The sequence below is a fragment of the Poecilia mexicana genome, unplaced genomic scaffold (genome assembly GCF_051168715.1).
Source record: "Poecilia mexicana isolate PSO_F unplaced genomic scaffold, ASM5116871v1 scaffold_19, whole genome shotgun sequence".
In the NCBI taxonomy this organism is placed as follows: domain Eukaryota; kingdom Metazoa; phylum Chordata; class Actinopteri; order Cyprinodontiformes; family Poeciliidae; genus Poecilia; species Poecilia mexicana.
Window position 1 is genome coordinate 19,248,194 of NW_028263388.1, and position 17,547 is coordinate 19,265,740.

The window sequence follows — 17,547 nt, forward strand, 5'->3', positions numbered from 1 at the left end:
TCCTCCCCCACCCAATGAACGACGTCAGTAGTATATTAATTACTGGAGGCACTTTTATGATGTTGTCTATTATCTGATCGTCAATATTAACACAACATCCACAGTTGTATTCACACACAGAAATATTATTCACTAATTGATTGCCGCTAGGCAAAAAAACAACAACCATATGATAACCACGTGAGTTTTAAGTGGCGGTTTGCTAACTTTCTTTTGGAACTAGCTGTGCGGCAGTCAGAGAACTGCTCTATTCTTCAGACACTACAAGCAGGAATGTTCCGAGTGATTGTGACAGGTTTTCTGTTCAACCTCATGAGTAAAGACTTTGAAGAATTTGCGCCCTCAACTTTGGACATCAAGAGGCAGCCATTTTTGCCCCAGTCTTTTTTGCTGAGCTCAGGCTCAGTCAGATTGGATGGTCTGCAACTCTGGCAATAAGTCTTCAAAACTTTCTGAGCATTTTAAATAGAATTTAGGTTTGGACTTTGGCCGGACAGGGATATGCATTGAGCTAAACCTGACATAAAAAAATTATTTTTCATGTGGTCTTTATTTATGCTTCATAAATTCTGGGACCACTTCAGGCGTACCTTTAAAGAAATTAGGGAAGAGAACTGATGTAGCTCAATCCATCTTTGCACCAACTTCCTACCTGGTGCTTGCTGAGGCGCACGCTCATAGCATGATGCTGCCACCACCGTGTTTCACAGTGAGGATGCTGTAATCGGGTTAGTTTTCAATGACACATAATTGAATGCATTTATGACTACACAAAATTCAGCATCGTATCTGACCAGAGCAAAAAGGCTTGAGGTAAACTGTTAACAGGACGTGTTGTGTGTTGCTTTCAACAATAAAGGTCAGGTTTTGTATCAGATTTTTACTTGGGAAAAAAAAATATATATATATATCCCTGTTCTTACATGTCACAGTTACGAAAAACTCCATCCAGATCTTTCTCATAAAATCCCCCAAAGCAAAAAAAAATTTGAAGTTTGTGCCTGAACTTTTAAATGTTCAAATAAAATAAAAATTCAAAGGGTGGAAAGCGACTCACATATCTAACTGCAACCCTTACCAGACCCCAAATACAAACAACATGTGTAATTCAGAAAATTATAAATTGTTTACTATCCTTTGAGTGAATAGCTGTGAACTTCAAGACAACTTAAAAATGTTTCCTTGCACAAAGGCTCTCACCGTAAGACTGTCAGACTCTAGGAGCTCAGATTGGTACTATTAGAGACTCTGGCTATAGGTTAGAAGTCAAAACTCACATAGAAGCTCAAAACAAAGATTTTACCATTTAAATCTTAAGTAAAAACAAGACGTTTTTTTTACATCTGTGAATAATTGACACACTGTCAATGTTGCCCTGCCTGGTTGCTATACACTGCAGACAAAAACTAGGCCTCCCAGCCTCCCCCAAGCAGGAGCAACCAAGTAAGGACGATGGACGGATTTTCTGGACAAAACAGTTTTTCAGGAGACAGCTTGAAGGAGAATTCAATGAATTCAAAAAGTTAACTTTTCACACTCTGATGCAGCACCATTATCTTTTCTGATGTAGAAAACGACAAGAGGCAAGTATTTCAGTGAGGACAGCCTGCTTGAGTGTGACAGTTCAACACCAAGATCACAAACTTATAAAGGCAAAAAAAAAAAAAAAAACAACATGCATTGGTTCATATTTTGTTCATGATTTTGCAAATTCTATTAAATGTTTACACTCTACATGGGGAATTATGGTCTTAGTTCCCCTGTGTTGCAGTCTGTAGGGGGCTCCACTTAGTACAATCACTTAGTATAACCATTCCCACCTCGGCATCCCTGTGTTCCTTTAAGAGGAAAATGCTCAGGTGTATTAGAGCTAAAGGTACGGAGACTTGTTCATTTATATGTCACCTGACAGTTAACAGGGGGTTAATTGTTGCCATTTCAACCCTCGTTATTCTCCTATGATCACAAGGCAGAGTGAAATAGTCATTTATAATCAAAGCAGACTGTGTTTGCAGAATCAAGTGTTAAATTGAAATACATTACATTAAAATGTAAACCAATAGTCATTATTTATACCTTATACAGCTTTGCAATAACATTTTGTTTAAGAAAATAATAAGAATAATAAAAAGCATCTCATCGGTTTGGCAGTTCCCCAACAATATCAGAGCCAGTCTGCCCAGTGGTTTGACATTTAAGCAAGATGCTCTCCTTATCACTGCGAATGGGTTTCAGCTACTCAGCTGGGAAATGTCACCTGTTTCTTAAGGTCAGGTTGGATCTCTCCTGTTATTTTTCATCAAGGGAGCTTAGTTATTCCCTCTTATGATAACTTCCTTCGACAGTTTGCTGAAAATTGATCTGAGGTGGCACAGAGCAGGCATTTCAAAGTAAAATTATAACCCATATTTACAAGTGCATCCAACTATATAGGAATACTATTAAAAAGATTATTTTGTTGTTGTTGTTGTAATTCAATGGTTTAGAGCCAAATATGTGAACATAAAATGGTAATAAAGCAAGAAAAAGACATTTTTAACATAAAAATGTTGACTTACTAAAAACTGACTACTGATACTGGGCTGGGGCTCCTTTTGCATAAATTACCACTTCAATCCAGCGTAGCATAGAGGCGATAAACTCCTTCTCTGTTAAAGAAGTTTAACTTAAGAAGTCCACATTGTCTGAACAGCAGCTTCCGGCTCCTCTGCATTATTGGCTCTGGTGTCTCTCATCTTCCTCGTGACAGTGCGGCTCAGATTATCTCTGGGGTGAGAGGCCAGTCCAGTCTGGCCCAGTGGTCATCAAATCAGGTACTGGTGCTTTTAGCAGTATGAGCAGATGCCAAGTCTGACTGGAAAATGAAATCAGAATCTCGATAAAGCTGGTCAGCAAAGGGAAGCATAAAGTGCTCCTAATTTCCTGGTAGTGCTGACTTTGGACTTGATAAAACACAGGGAACCAGCATCAGCAGATGACATGACTCCCCAATTCATCACTGACTCTGGGATCTTCTGAAGGAAGTTGGATTCTGTGCCTTTTTTACTCTTTCTTGGAGCTTGAATTTAATGTGAAATGCAAAACATGTCAATGTAGTATGTGGTTCAGGAGCATCTTGATGCAACAATTGTAACCCAGTTTACAAATTGATTGCACATATTATTTCTTGATCAAAGATCCCTGTGCGAATGGTCTTATTCAATATTTTTAATCTGATTAGAAAATTATTTTCTGGTTATTCAATACGTCTAAACCATCATCAAAAAAATGAAAGAGAAAAATATTTTCTCTTTCATTTTTTATAAAGAGAATATGGAATATTAAAATATTCCATATTCGCTTTTTGAATTGATTTACAGCTTTTTGTTGACATCCTAATTTACCGAGATCCACACTCATCTGCTGAGATAGTACCTTCCACACCGCCTTCCATAGCCTGGAAGGTAGTATCTTCTGTTTACTGTTTGTCAGTAAGATGGTGACAAACAGTAGTTATTTTCTGGGTTATTTTTCCCTCACTTACTTTCCAGAAACCCTTACCAACTCTCCAGAGAGTGGGCGTGAACTTATGAACCTGTTGCAGGTCTTGGTCATGTTTGACAGAGCTTTATTTAAAAGCAGAGAAAGAGCTTTTCCATTAAGAGAGAAAAGCAAAGGCTGTGCCCCTTTTACTGGAACATTTCTTGTTGCTTTAATTCAACATAAAGTGTGGAGAAATGGTGCGTCTTCCAAAATGGAGAGCAGAAAGGTGCTCTTGTGGTTTTTTTCCATTTTCTCAAGGAGGTGACACTAAGAATTGCTGTTGTATCCTCTGATCTCTCCATAATACATACATGTCTTACATATCGGGAAAAACTTTGACATTAATTCTTTCCTCCTTGTTACAGTTCAGATTAAGCATCGTTTGATCTTAATTTTTTAGCATAGCGGTTTTTTTTTTTTTTTTGAGAAGGAGACAACAAAGCTTGAAATTATTTTTTTCTGATCCTGCTGGTAGAGATTTCATGTTTTAAAACCAAGCACTGCTCACCGGATTAGGGAGACAGAACTAAAAACAATTTAGACACAAAGTGTTTCGCCTCATGCTGAACCCTTTTCAAACCATTTAAAATGCAGAAACATCAACACATTTTCTATTCTTAGATGTCTCTTTCTTATAAAAGAGAAGAGTTCTTTTCACCATCTCCATGTGCTTTCTCAGACAAATGTTTAATTCAGCTTCCCTGACTGTAATATTCTTAAGTACAATCTATTACAACCAACTGCCTTCAGATGTCAACTTATTTGTAAAAAAAAAAAAAAAAAAAAAAAATTATCATGTGTAATTTAGTCAGAGAATAAATGTGGCTCTTCTGAAAAGTGAACAACAGCGGTAAAGTGGTTCACTGGAGAACATTAGTGAATAAACAGCATCACAAAGACCAGAGAACACACCAGAAAGGTCAGGGATGTAACCTGAAGAGAATTTATTAATCCAACACCTCAAAAATGGAAACAACTTGGGGCGTTCAAGGACATGGCTGTGGCCCGGATAGTCAGGTAAGGGGGAGCATTAATCAGGGAAGCAGAAGAGAGGCTAATGGCAACTCTGGGAGAATCTATTGACAGGACAACTATTATTCATTCCTGTTTGCAGATTACAGCAAGCCTTGTATGGAACATAGCCAACAAAGAGTAGGAGATGTTCTGGTCGCAATTTAAATTGTTTGGCCTTCAACATGCAAACAATATAGTCAGAGCATTTAATTCCTAAATAGAAACATAATGGCAGCAATATTGTGCTTTGCGGATGCTTTTCTTCAGATACGTTGATGAGAAAATTGGGGGCACTCAATACAGGCAATCTTGTAAAGATTTAAAAAAAAAAAAAAGCTTACGCATTCAGCCAGTGCTCCACTAGATCAAATTATATTATGTGTTGGAACAGACCAGTTAAAGTCCAGGTCTAAATCTAATTGAGAATGTGTGGCAAAACTAATGTCTCTAAGCCATCTGGCTGAGATTAGGCTAAAATTAAAATTTTTAGATGTGCGAAGCTGGTAAAATTGTCAATTGTCATGACGCAAGCTCCGCCCCCATGCGGAAGTAGGGTAAACCAACAAAAAATGTTAATGTCAGAGGTAGTGGAAGTCAATGCGTTACCCAAGACATTTTTGCCATACAAGTCAACACTAAAGCAAAGACGACATCAAGCATATTCTTCAAGGAGTCTTACATCAAGTCTGTAAGGTTATTTGCGGGAAACAACGGAGGAAAAAAAACAACAACAACTTGAAAGCGCAAGTCTTTGACAGCTAGAGGAAGAATGGAGGGCACAAAGTCATGTTGGGAGGATGAGTGTGAAAGACGCATTTTCACGTACAAAGCGGGTGAGTAATGATTTAAATATTACCGATTTGTAAAAATCTGCTTTCGGGAAAATGCTTAAAAATGAACAGTAGCATAATACTTAAATGTTCACTGCAGCTCGTGTTTTCATGCTGCTATAGAGCTAATTAACACACATAAAATCAATCATAACTAGCTCCACTTATTGATATTTGACTTGAGTATTAATAAAACAAACAAACAAACAAAAAAAAATGCGATGTTTACTACCAGTTACCTTTGTGCAGACGAACATGTGCTAGTTGCCGTTGATCACAGTCTCATTCAACTGGGCATGATGTCGGCAGCAGGCCTCGATCCATTTCTAGCATTATTTCAGATTCCGTTTGTGGTTTGGAAATGTAATAAATTGTATTCTGCCCTCTAAAAGCTCTGGGTAGCGGCTGTCGGGATTGCATGTTACCCACTTACAAAGTTGAACATTATTTGCTATTATTTTCCTTGATACATCTCTGACCACAGCGCGTTAGCAACGAGGAACCCCGTAAAGTTGACGGAAGTTCAGTTCCTCCAGATAAGGGGCGTGTATTTCGGGACAAATTGTGACCGCCGATTGGTCGGTTAATGATCAACCTCCTAGAATGATTGACATATGACGCCATGTCAATTATAAACCAAGATTGAGTTATTTGAAAAAAAAAGAAAAGAAAAAAAAAGAGGCTTAATTGTATTAACAAACAAAGAAATCTAAAATCCATACTGGTGAATTGCAGCGCTGTAACATCCTCAACTGCAACTGGAGATGCATTTAAAAACACCTTTGCATCATAGTAGCTTCTACTGCTGCTGCTTCAACAGCTACCCTGATCCACAGGTCTGTTTGACAGGAGTTGCTGGGTAACAGGCTTAATAAACATGGCACCTTACATGTTGTTAAAAAAAAAGAAGAAGAAGAAAAAAATAGCAACCAGGCACTCCAACTCTTTCCCTACTCACATTCGCTCCGATTAGGAGTTGGGTAAATACTGGAAGACAGTACAAAATGTGATTCATTGTTGCTTTTTTTTGTGCTGTAGGTTTGGAGAATGCATTGATGCTCTACAGCAAATGGATAACCGAGAAGCCAAAAAAAGCTCTACAAAGTCAATTATTCTATTGTGTGACAGTAGCAAATATAAGTTGGAGTTTTAACAAGGCGAGAAAGATGATAGATGTTCAGATGGGATTTAGAAGTCCTCCACACAGTGAAAAAGGCCATAGGCTGCTTTCTGTCTTTACACCTTGGCTGCAGGCACTCACAGACCTATATCGAGCAGCCCTCCAGCTGAGACCAAGGTATCAATAAAACATTTTTCTTTAACAAGCTACAGTTAAGGTTTGTAAGCAACAAAAACAGCCTTAAAGCCATTCTTAACACATTTGGGTTTGAAGAAATAACTTGGAACTTTGGTCAGAGATGTTCTCCTTGTGTTCTGAAGAGAGCATATTTAGCATGTCCAGTCAGCCCAGTTTTGTAGCAAGACTTTTACATGACAATATGATAGCAGGTAAGAGATGAAAGAGAGAATAGTGATTTACCGCTTTAAAATATTTTAAAAAAGCAACAATTCAGAATGTGATTCCAACTGTAAGCTGGTGGAAGTGTATTTGACATGGAGTCCTGCACACACAAAAAACCACAACCCCACTTTTCACCTGATTTATTGCTGCAGTAAACATTCCTTTAATGATTTTATGGTCCCAACAAGAATGTTAGAACTAAAGGGGGCTGGAGTCTGGCTTCCTTCCTGTTAATGTAGCCTCCTCTATTCATTTCAAAACCAGTTTTGATGTGTGTTTGGGATTATTCTCCTGTTGGAACACCCAGCTGGGTCCACATTTCAACCACGTGACCGGGATGGTGACCCTCGACAGAAAGGAAGCTGGTGAGGATGCTCAGGAAATCATAAACTGAATGCTGCTGGAACAACACAGTCTCTGTCATGAGAAAGTGAGTTTAAAATCAGCTTGGACTAAGAGGGTTCTGATCAACAAAGAAGTGGTTGCTTAACTTACAATTTCAGGTGCACACATGGAGAAGCAAAGTGTGTTCTGGAAAAACAGGAACATTTTCTGTGAATAATTTGGAGTTTGGTACCAGAGGAACAGCCACAAATTTGCAGGGTCCACTTTTCTTTTTTAGATGTGATAAAAAAATTTAAATCATAAAAAAAAATCACGCTCAACATTATGGTCATATTTGTGCCTTTAAAATCTACATCATCATTATAACATGCGAACCATTGTCTACAGATATTCTGTGCTCTGTTTATTCCTGTCTTTCTGTCTTGACTAGACCTGCAATCTCTTTTTCACAGATTTTCCTGTCACTGTAACAGGTTCAATGAGAGGTGTTTCCATTGATCCGCTTCCAACAAAAGACAGAGTTCAAAAACAAGATGGATTTTATATATCTATAATCAGATGTGGCTCCTCCTTTTTAAGAGGATATGGATTTTCTGCCACTGACTCGAGGAGTTAGGTAGGTACTGAGGATCCCTCTGCCTCTAAAGGTTGCAACCAGTGGATTTTCTGTGCTAGGCAGGATAAAAGGTTGCACTGCCCCGTATAAACTTTAAGCTGACATTTATCTTCGGTGTTGCCCCAGAATCCTGTTTTTCTTTTCAATTACAAAACACCCCATTAATAATGAGCTCCATCTCAGGTGAGGGAGTGTCATCGCCTATTGAGCAACATTCATCCCCCTTTGTTTTTAATTTAACTCCAATCAAAATGAATGAGCCCCCCCCTTTCTCGACTTTGTCCCGTCCCTTCAATCTGCTCAGCAGTCACACAGCTTTAACACTACTGCTGTAATAGACTGTCCACAAATCATCTTCTTAGTCCTTCCATCAGGCTCACCGCATTTGGCTGGCGCTGATAAGGCCCCGCCAAAATGACCGCGGGTCACAATTTAACCACTGTAGTCAATGGCAGAAATAGACCACGGCGTCCATCAAAGTGTGACTTCAGGCTGTCTCCTTCACTGTGTTGTCATTTCCCAGGCGGTGGGAAGCTTTGAATTAATCTGAAAAGCACAGACAGAGAGAGAGGGAAAGCTCAGGCAGCTGTGAGGTCTGACATTCCTATTGGTCTCTATTTCTAACACGCTGTCAAAACATTCATGAGGCAAAAAAAAAAACTGCCTTTAAATGATTGAAATTCTCAAAAGAGCAACAACTGAGGTGACAGTGTTTCTGAAATACATGTGAATGAATCATTTTCTTATGACGTCTTAAAATTAACATCTATCCATCGTCTTCTGCTTAGATCAAGATTGTAAAGATTAGTATTTTATAAAATATTGAATGAGAATGTGAAGTTATATTGTAAGTTATGACATCATCAATTAATTATAACTTGTCTCAATTTTGGGTTCAATTTTGCAAGCCGCACCCAGATCCAGACCCCAAAAAGTTTTCAAAATGCAACATGTCGTCTAAAGAAATTGAACTAGAACATGGGAAACAAAGTCACTGATATCTGAAAAGGGTTACCAAAGCCATTTGTAAGGCTTTTGAACCACAGTAAACAGGGGCAACAAACCACAGGAGGGGCAGAAATGGCTGTCAGGTGCACACAAACTAAGTTTCTATTGTTTATTTGCATTTCCTGTTAATGGGAGTTTTGCAGTCCTTGTGCCAGTCACCATACGCTGTAAGAAAACATCGCTGTGCCCATCATTTGGTGCTAAAATAAAAAAGGTTAATTCTGTGAATTTTAAGTAGTTTGAACTGAATCAGCATATTACGTTTAGAATTGTACTTAGGGAGATCATATCTCATATAGATCATTTTAAACCAATACACAGATTGGTCATCCACAGGAAGTTATATGTTTTCTTTTCTAGACTGGGTTTTGTTACACGGTTTATTTTTGGTTGTGTAGGGGGGCCTTGCCCAGGGCACCATTCATGCAAGACAAATTGCTGAAAAGTTATTATTGATTAAACAATAAATCGTACTCTATAAGTCACTACACTCAAAACAATGATCAAAACCACCAACTCTACATCGGAATAGCTGAAACAACAAATTGTAGATTTTGGATTTGCCTAAAGTCTTTAAACTAAACAAGGTGTGGCCTGACTTTAAGCAGGTTGTTTGTGTTTTCCAGTTATTGGAAACGCTTGATGACAGATGTTCCAGCTGAGAGTGACATAATTACTTATTAGGTTGTTGGAGAACCAATTTTGACTCTGTGTTGTTCCTTAACAAATGTAAACATCAGATGAAAACTGCATTATATATTCACTGAGGTTATCCAGGTTTGATGTTTGATGATCTGAAACATGAGGTAGAAAATGTAAAAAAAAAAAAAAAAAAGAAATGTGTTATTGTCTTATACTTAAAGAAGAGGGCCATTAAATCAGATTATAAGTACACCATGATGCATTCTGTACAATAAATTTGTTGTAACAGAAATCAAACACAGATGTAAACAAACTGCTTCCCACACACGTGTGTAGGAAGCAGCATGAATATAAATAATAACTCCTGATCATTAGCACCGTACAGAAAGATTTTCTTCCAATAGTGTTTAGGTCACCATCCACAATCTTTATAATCCAAAGAACCGTTTTCCTTTTGCTCCAAATTAAATTGTTGGGTCAAAGTAACAAAACCTGCATATCTCTTAGGGAAAAAAGGAAGCTAAACGAGCTAAATACAGAATATAGAAAGAATTACTGGTTTGACCTACTTAAACAAGCATTTTTGCTTCCCAAAATAAGTGCAAAGTAAAAGATTTAAATATTTATTACAAGAACATTAGAATTTTTTTTTTCTAGCCGGAACATGAAACATCCCTGTGTGCGTTAATTCTCTTTTATGCACGACTGGATGGGATTTTACTTCCTTCCATTGACCGACACCATATTAAACAAGGATCCCTTCCCTTTGAGTTAGATATTTCCTAAAAATATTTTTACATTTCCTTATAAAAATATTTACACTTCCTTTCATTTAGTCACAGTAGCAAAAGACTGAAGATTTTAATTTCTGGGTTAAATGCTGAGTTATTGTCTTTAAGTGTAAGAAGAATAGTCTATGATTTGTTCTATTCTGTACACTAGAGATCTACTCTATGATAATGTGCACACTTTACGCCCATTTCTACGATCTTATGGCTTGTGCAATCTCTGCAGAATCCATGCAATCTTCTCATGGCAGATGGTGCAATGATGCAATTATTGTTTTTTTTTTTTTTTTTTTGTAATTTTGTACAACCTCATGAGAATTTCCCTTCTAACCCTGCTATGACCTGATGTGGTGGCTGAAAAAAATCAGCCCCACTGCATTCACTTATAGTGCAACAAATACACATTGTGACTCAAATGAGGTTTAAAAAAAATCAAGCACAATGTTTAAAGTGCTGCAATAAATATATTGCTGCAAATATGATGTTCTTGGGAGAAGTTTTAGAATTGTTGTCAAAAAATTATTTGTATAACCCAGGGGTGTCAAACTCAATTTCACAGAGGGCCACTTCAGCATATTGGCCCCTCCTCAACAGGCCACATTGACGGTACAGATCAGGAGTGCATCCCTGTTAAAACACCCCAGACAAAAGGTTGACTTCCCTCATTCAGTTCTGTAGAGGCTTATAATGACTCAATGGTCCAGGTGTGTTAGAGAAGGAATGCATCTAAAGCTGCAGATGGTAGCTCTGGAAAACTAGACTTGGGCACCTCTAGCATAAATGTATAAAAATACAATGTTAAAAATAAATTAAACACCTCATATCGTTAAATAACTGATTTTATGTATTGAAGTTTTAAATATTACATTTGAGTTTCCATGGCCTATAAAATGCTGTGGGGCCACATGTGGCCCGCGGGCCTTGAGTTTGACACATGTGCATTACGCCATAGAACTGTAAAGTAGCTTCGATTTCAAAGAAGCCTACATTGAAGTCGATTGGCAAATGAACCATCACGAAAGAGGAAGGCTCTTGTTGTCTCACTGCACTCCAAGAGATGTATAACCTACAAAAACCATTTCTGTCTGGTTTCGAACCAGAGACCTTTTGCGTGTAAAGCAAACGTGATAACCACTACACTACAGGAACTGAACTTCTCTGCTTTGTTTCAGTTTGAGGTTCCAAAGTTGATGATGTGAGATGCAACATGAAAATGTCAACTGAGGCTTGCACTCAGATGCCTGGATTCAGAGTACAGACCATGACACCACAGACCCTTGTTGACCTTTAGTAAACACCTGTGATGAATAGAACATGCAAAATCTGTTTCTGTCTGGTTTTGAACCAGAGACCTTTTGCGTGTGAAGCAAACGTGATAACCACTACACTACAGAAACTCATGCTCTTTGCAGTGTTCCTGGTAGATGATCCACATTTTGTTAGAGACTAACATCAACCATTGGTATGGAACGATGTCAAATACCACAGATCCTCTCAGAGAGCACAGTAACTTGGTGAACAAACTGTCAGACTTATAATTGTGCCCAATTTCACATTGCAGTCTATAAACTAAGCCTGGGATCAAAAATTGTATTAAAGATGTCATTAGCAGAGACAAATGGTTCTACAGAGACTTGGCTAAATGGCTATAAAATAAAATCAATACTTACAAATAAAAAATGGTTCAAAAATAAAATTAACACATTAAAATAAAAAATATCTCTGAAATACAATCAACCCTTGAAAATTAAAAATAGTTCAAAAATAATAACACTTAAAAATACAAAATCTCTGGAAAATATAATATTATGTATGTTGTTTTGAAAAACATTAGAATATAAGCACTTTTATCAAATCTTCATTGTAAGATCATGTAAGTTCTTCTTAAATCCATGGAAACTCAACAGTTTGTAAGGTAGGTGAGTTAGCTCAGCAGGTTAGAGCACCGTGCTGGTAATGCTGAGGTCGTCGGTTCAAACCCCGCATGGGGGAATTCATGTCTAAGGTCTTTCAGACAATCAACACTTCAAAAATAAATAAGGTTTCAAAAATAAAATCAACACTTTACAATAAATAAGGTTTCAAAAATAAAATCAACACTTCAAAATAAAAAATGGTACAGAAATAAAATCAACACTTTACAATTAAAAAATGGTTCTAAAATAAAAAATGGTTAAAAAAATAAACCATTTTTATTTTTGGTAACTGTTTCTATCTGTTCAGTCCATAAAACCAATACTTGCAAATAAAAAATGGTTAGGAAGCGCATTACAAACCTTTGGTTAAATTCAAGTCTCCATTACAGACCAGAGAAAACTAAAGAGAATGCAACGTTAATCCATTTGAGGAGCCGGTAGTTTATCTTGAGGAAATAAATTACGGTGCAAAAGTTAATTAGACTGTAACATGCGCAGTCCGCTGCTCAACCACTGCGGAATTAGAAAGAAACCGCTGGAAGTAACTCATCCAGCGGATTTAACAAATGGAGCCTTCTGGGTTCACGTTACCCAGGAGAGCGGCGCTCTGGAGGAGCTGCAGACGTAACATCTGTCCGTTTCGGAGAAGCGAAACCTGGTAAAAGCGCACACTGGACCGCGCAGGGTAAAACACTCTGCGCGGTTTGAGTTCAGAGAGTTCAGTTGATCTGTTTGGATCAGACAGATCCAACTGACTGATGATTTTTCTGCAGATGGGAACCAGGAGGAAGTGCGTTCAGACCCCAGCGGGTGAAGTGATGCTAATTTAAGTGAAGTCGCTTAATTTAATTTATTAAAAGTTATTGGGGCCAGTGGTTTTTGTCACTACGAGAAAAATGTAGATACATTTATCTGCTTAATCTGTGATGGGATCTGGATTCACGGTGAATATTAACTAAACCGCATAAAATGCGACTAAATAGCTGATGTTAATATGATTGTAATTTCACGGATAAAAATAGTACATGACCGATTTTGTTTTATGTTGTCGGTCAAGATAACGGATAACAAAAAACGTCTAGCGCTATCTGCCGCCCTGACACCAACTCACACATCTTCATTCACAGTCTTACTTGTAAATCGATTTTTCTTTTCTTGGACGTTTTGATGTTTGCTTGTCGATGTCTCAGTTTTATTCGCTGGGAAAATCAATAAGCAGCTTGAGGTGACTCTGCTGCTCTCTAGTGGCGAAAATCCGTAATGTTGGCTGGTAACAATCGGAATGCATTGTGGGAGATTTAGTTTGTAGTCAATTCGTGCTCAAAACCTATTTTAAGTCAGTTATGGGCCTATAAAATGCTGGGGCGGGCCATATACAATGACATGGACCGCTTGAGTTTGACACATGTGGTATAACCCACAGGAAGAAAAAGTTTCCAAGTTCTGTTCAGGCTTGACTGATGTGCGTGTCTAACCGGTCTAAACATTTTGTGTCCAGGATGTGTGGGGTCTGCACACATCCTGACCTTAGACTTTTACAAGTCCTGGATGAAAGGAGGTTGGCCCTGATTATACCTTCTGCATCTCTATTTGTTCATTGCAATGTGGACATATTATCCTGTTTATCTAAAAACATTAGAAAAGCATGTTAAAACTTCCATAGAGGATAAGACAGTATTTACTATGACAATGATATTCTGGAATGCGAGATAAACACAGTGAGCAGCAGGAATCCAGTCCTGCTTTTGATGCCCAGCAGACTGAGGACTTCCTAAAAACACTGATACAATCCCAGTGAACACATAGATCCACACAACTTGCAGCTTAAGGAGCTTAAGACCCTAGAGATGCAGGAGCAATCTTCATCTCAGGGTTATATCATGCCAACTGTCATAGGACCTTTTTGCTGTTCCATAACAATGATTGAGTGCTTCCATCAACGGGTCTTTCCTGTTTTATACATATATATTGTACAGACCAGTGTTTGTTGAGTTATAAAAGGCTCTCCATGATCCCACTTTTTCTCTTCTAACAGGTATGGTTTGACATATGCTGTCTCCCATATTTTCTCTGACCCTTCCTTGAACCCGGAGGTCCGTTTAAACGCAGCGGATAAATGGTGCGGGGGGCTTGGCTCTCAGCTCTGGGAACCTCTTGGCAACTCGGCCCGAACCCTGAAAGAACACTTATCCCCGCTCAGCCACATCAAATTCATTCTCTGGCACCGACACGGTAAGCGGCAACGTTGGTCAGATCATTTGGAGTCAAGGTAAACCGCCGTCGCAAAACAAGATCAAATGCGAAACGTTCCTGGCACACAATGAATCGTGGTGCAGTCTATTCCCCCTACCCCACCATCTTTCACTCTAACTTCCTCTCATTTTCTCTCACTTTAGCTCAAGTGCCACCATAACCCCCGAAAGGCAATTACCATGACAACAGCAGCCAGAATTTTGAACCACAGCAATTAGTGTGGGTAAGAAAAAGAAGGAAATTATGTGCTATTTTTTTTTGTCTGGGAATCGATATATGACACACAAACCTGGAAGGTGCAACCCTGGGGATGAACCTGTGGGTGGAAAGAAGGAAATTAGAAATAGCCAAGGTTCCTGAAGCACACAAAGAGGAAAAACAGAAGGACCAGTAGTGACAGGTCTGTGTGGTAAGATCTCCATTAATCAGAATGATAAAGTGGAACCAATGAGTTTAGCAGCCCTTCTCTATGGATGTGATGTCATTTCAGGAAAAAGGACTGTTTCAGCTCTCACCAGAATCAAGAAACCATTTCTTCTGGTTTATAAACATTAGCTTGGGCCCTTGTTTCAAAAGCACAAAGGGATCTTCCACAAGTATTTCTTTGTTCCTTTCTCTTGTTGAAATTCCCAGCGTATTTAAAGGCTTCCTGGATCTCATTGCCCCGGATAGCGGCTTGTAGGAGGTGTGTGCAGGCACACCTCCAGCTTTGCTCAGCCCGCTGTAATAGATGTGTTTGTTGCTAAGTGGCGGTTGTAATGGGATGCTTGTTTGCCTTGCTCGGTGCACTTTCATCCTTCACTGTAGTGCTAATGCGCCGCAGCAATTTGTCTCCCGACTGCAAGGAGAGGAAAACAAAGATGCAGAGAGCCGTGCCACATCGCCTTGCTCTTTGTTTACATCGGAAAGTGTGTGGTACACGTGTGTGGGGAGTCTGTAGTCATTTGCTCCTAGAAAGGGAGCAGAAGGGGGGTTAAAATGCCATATCCCTTTTTGCTTAAACCTATCAAATCTGCTTCCTTTTGTGCAGAAAAGGTGCAGGTTCCTCAGATTGAGAGGCATTCCCTCTGGGCTGCAGTCCAGTGCCGAACTGTGGTGCTTCATAAAGAGAGAAGACTGAGATATGAGGAAGAAGAGGTGGAAAGAAGGGTAAAGATAGCAGCAGCGCTCATCCCACACACACAGCCTCTGTGAATCATTCAATCATGGCCTGCTAAGAGAAGGCCCATTCTTACAAACATTCTTCATAGTAACTCCATTTCAGAGGTGCCTTTTGTTATTGTTGTTGCTGTCAATGCATCATTCATACACCAAGCAGTTATGAGATTAAGACGTCTGACAGGAAAAGTGAATAATTCTGATCATCTCTCCATCATTACACCTGTTATATAGGCAGTGAGTGAATGATTTGTCCCCCTCCCCCCAAAAAAAAATTGTGCATTGTAACATTGGGTTTATGTCCGCCATTTTTATCCTCATGAAGGATCTTTTATGACAGAAACGTCAATGCATGCACTGCCTTTAGGGGGCGTGTAAGTGAATAAAGCACTTTAAGGTAGATTTTTCCTCAGTTACTAAGTGCATACCAGAAAATACACTGTTTTAAAATTTGTAAACTAAAGCCTGGAGATGACAAAAATCCGTACCCCCTCTTGTGCTTAGGCTACAGCAGACCACCTGAGAACAGACTGTCTGCTGCTATTCCTTTTCTACTTCTGAAAAGGAATAACAATTCTGCTCAGGGCCAATCTGATATAATTTCAGAACTTGAGTAAACTAGTTATGTGCTTTTATAATTCATAATAATTCATTTGTGCTTGTGTTCCAGTTCTCCCTGATGGTATACTGTACCTCCAGATACACTAAATTACATTTTTACCTTTGCTCATAGCAGAGGAGATAAGGGAGTTAAATATTCTGGTGTATTCTTGAAATCCCTTCAATTTCCAATTGAAGGGATTTCAAGAAAAATTCTCCTGGTCGAATGAGAACCTACAGTCCGGAGATGTAGATTCTTGTCTTTAAGTTTACTTAGATTTTTCTTATATCGGCCTCCAAACACTGTGATTTTCTGCATGGTCACTTGAGGTTAGCTTGAAAAGAAAATCACTTAAAATACTCCTTTCAGCCAACAATATATAAATTTAAATCCTACTTAATAAGGTATGCAGTGTTAAAATAGGAAGTGCATGGTGTCCTTGCACTTTATTAGTCCTCCATCTACCAACACTCAAGATGGTGCCAAATGACTCACTTGAAACTTGGAGTCTGGAAACCAAAAGGTGACATAATGTTGGTTAGTCTTTCTTCACTTAATTAACTTTTTTTTTTTTTTTTTTTACATTTTCTGTCATAGCAGTCACAAACTCTTATGTATCTGATTTTGATGTGTTAGGTCAACATAAAGAGACACTTAATTGTGACATGGTTGGAAAATGAAACATGGACAGGATTAAGTGGAGAGCACAATATCTATTTAAAATGTTTTCCCTGGGCATTAGAGGACATTCTAAGATTGATAAATTTATGAAAAATGTCACCTTAACCATATAAATTAATTCATATTCACATTCATTCAGCATTATGTAAATAAACATTTTGTCAAATGAGACCCATGAGACAAAATAATAGTTGGACATAATCATTCATCAGCATTTTAACTTTATGGTCAAAGATGGATAACTTCAAAACGTTCAGTATCTCTAAATTAATCAAAATAAGATTATTAAAGTTAGTAAAAAGTCTCATATAAGGCTGTCAGGCATTCAGATCAAACGTAACAACATCAACCTATCAATGTTGTAGACTCCTCTTTTTTTTTTTAAAACGGACTTTTATTGATAAGCATTTGTTCTGACAAAATGTTTGATCTTGCAAAGACATTCAAAGTGATCTGCCAAAGAAAACTATTTATCTGATAAAAGTTCACATCTAATGTGTTTGTGCTTCACTACAAATACATTAAATATTGATTTAACTCATAGTTCCTACTCAGAAAAATGATTGCCTCTTGAGAATACAGCATCAACAGCTCACTTTGCCTTTACGTACAGTACACTAGGTCACTCGTAAAATGGCAGCCTGTCTCCAA

The 17,547-nt window shown here is 38.3% G+C and overlaps 1 non-coding gene across 1 annotated transcript; it reads right to left on the reverse strand.

The window, feature by feature from the left end:
- Nucleotides 1-11,611: 11,611 nt before the first annotated feature.
- Nucleotides 11,612-11,684, reverse strand: trnav-cac (transfer RNA valine (anticodon CAC)). Its single transcript has one exon. It is a non-coding gene; the product is annotated as a tRNA-Val (tRNA).
- Between the last annotated feature and the right edge of the window lie 5,863 nt (nucleotides 11,685-17,547).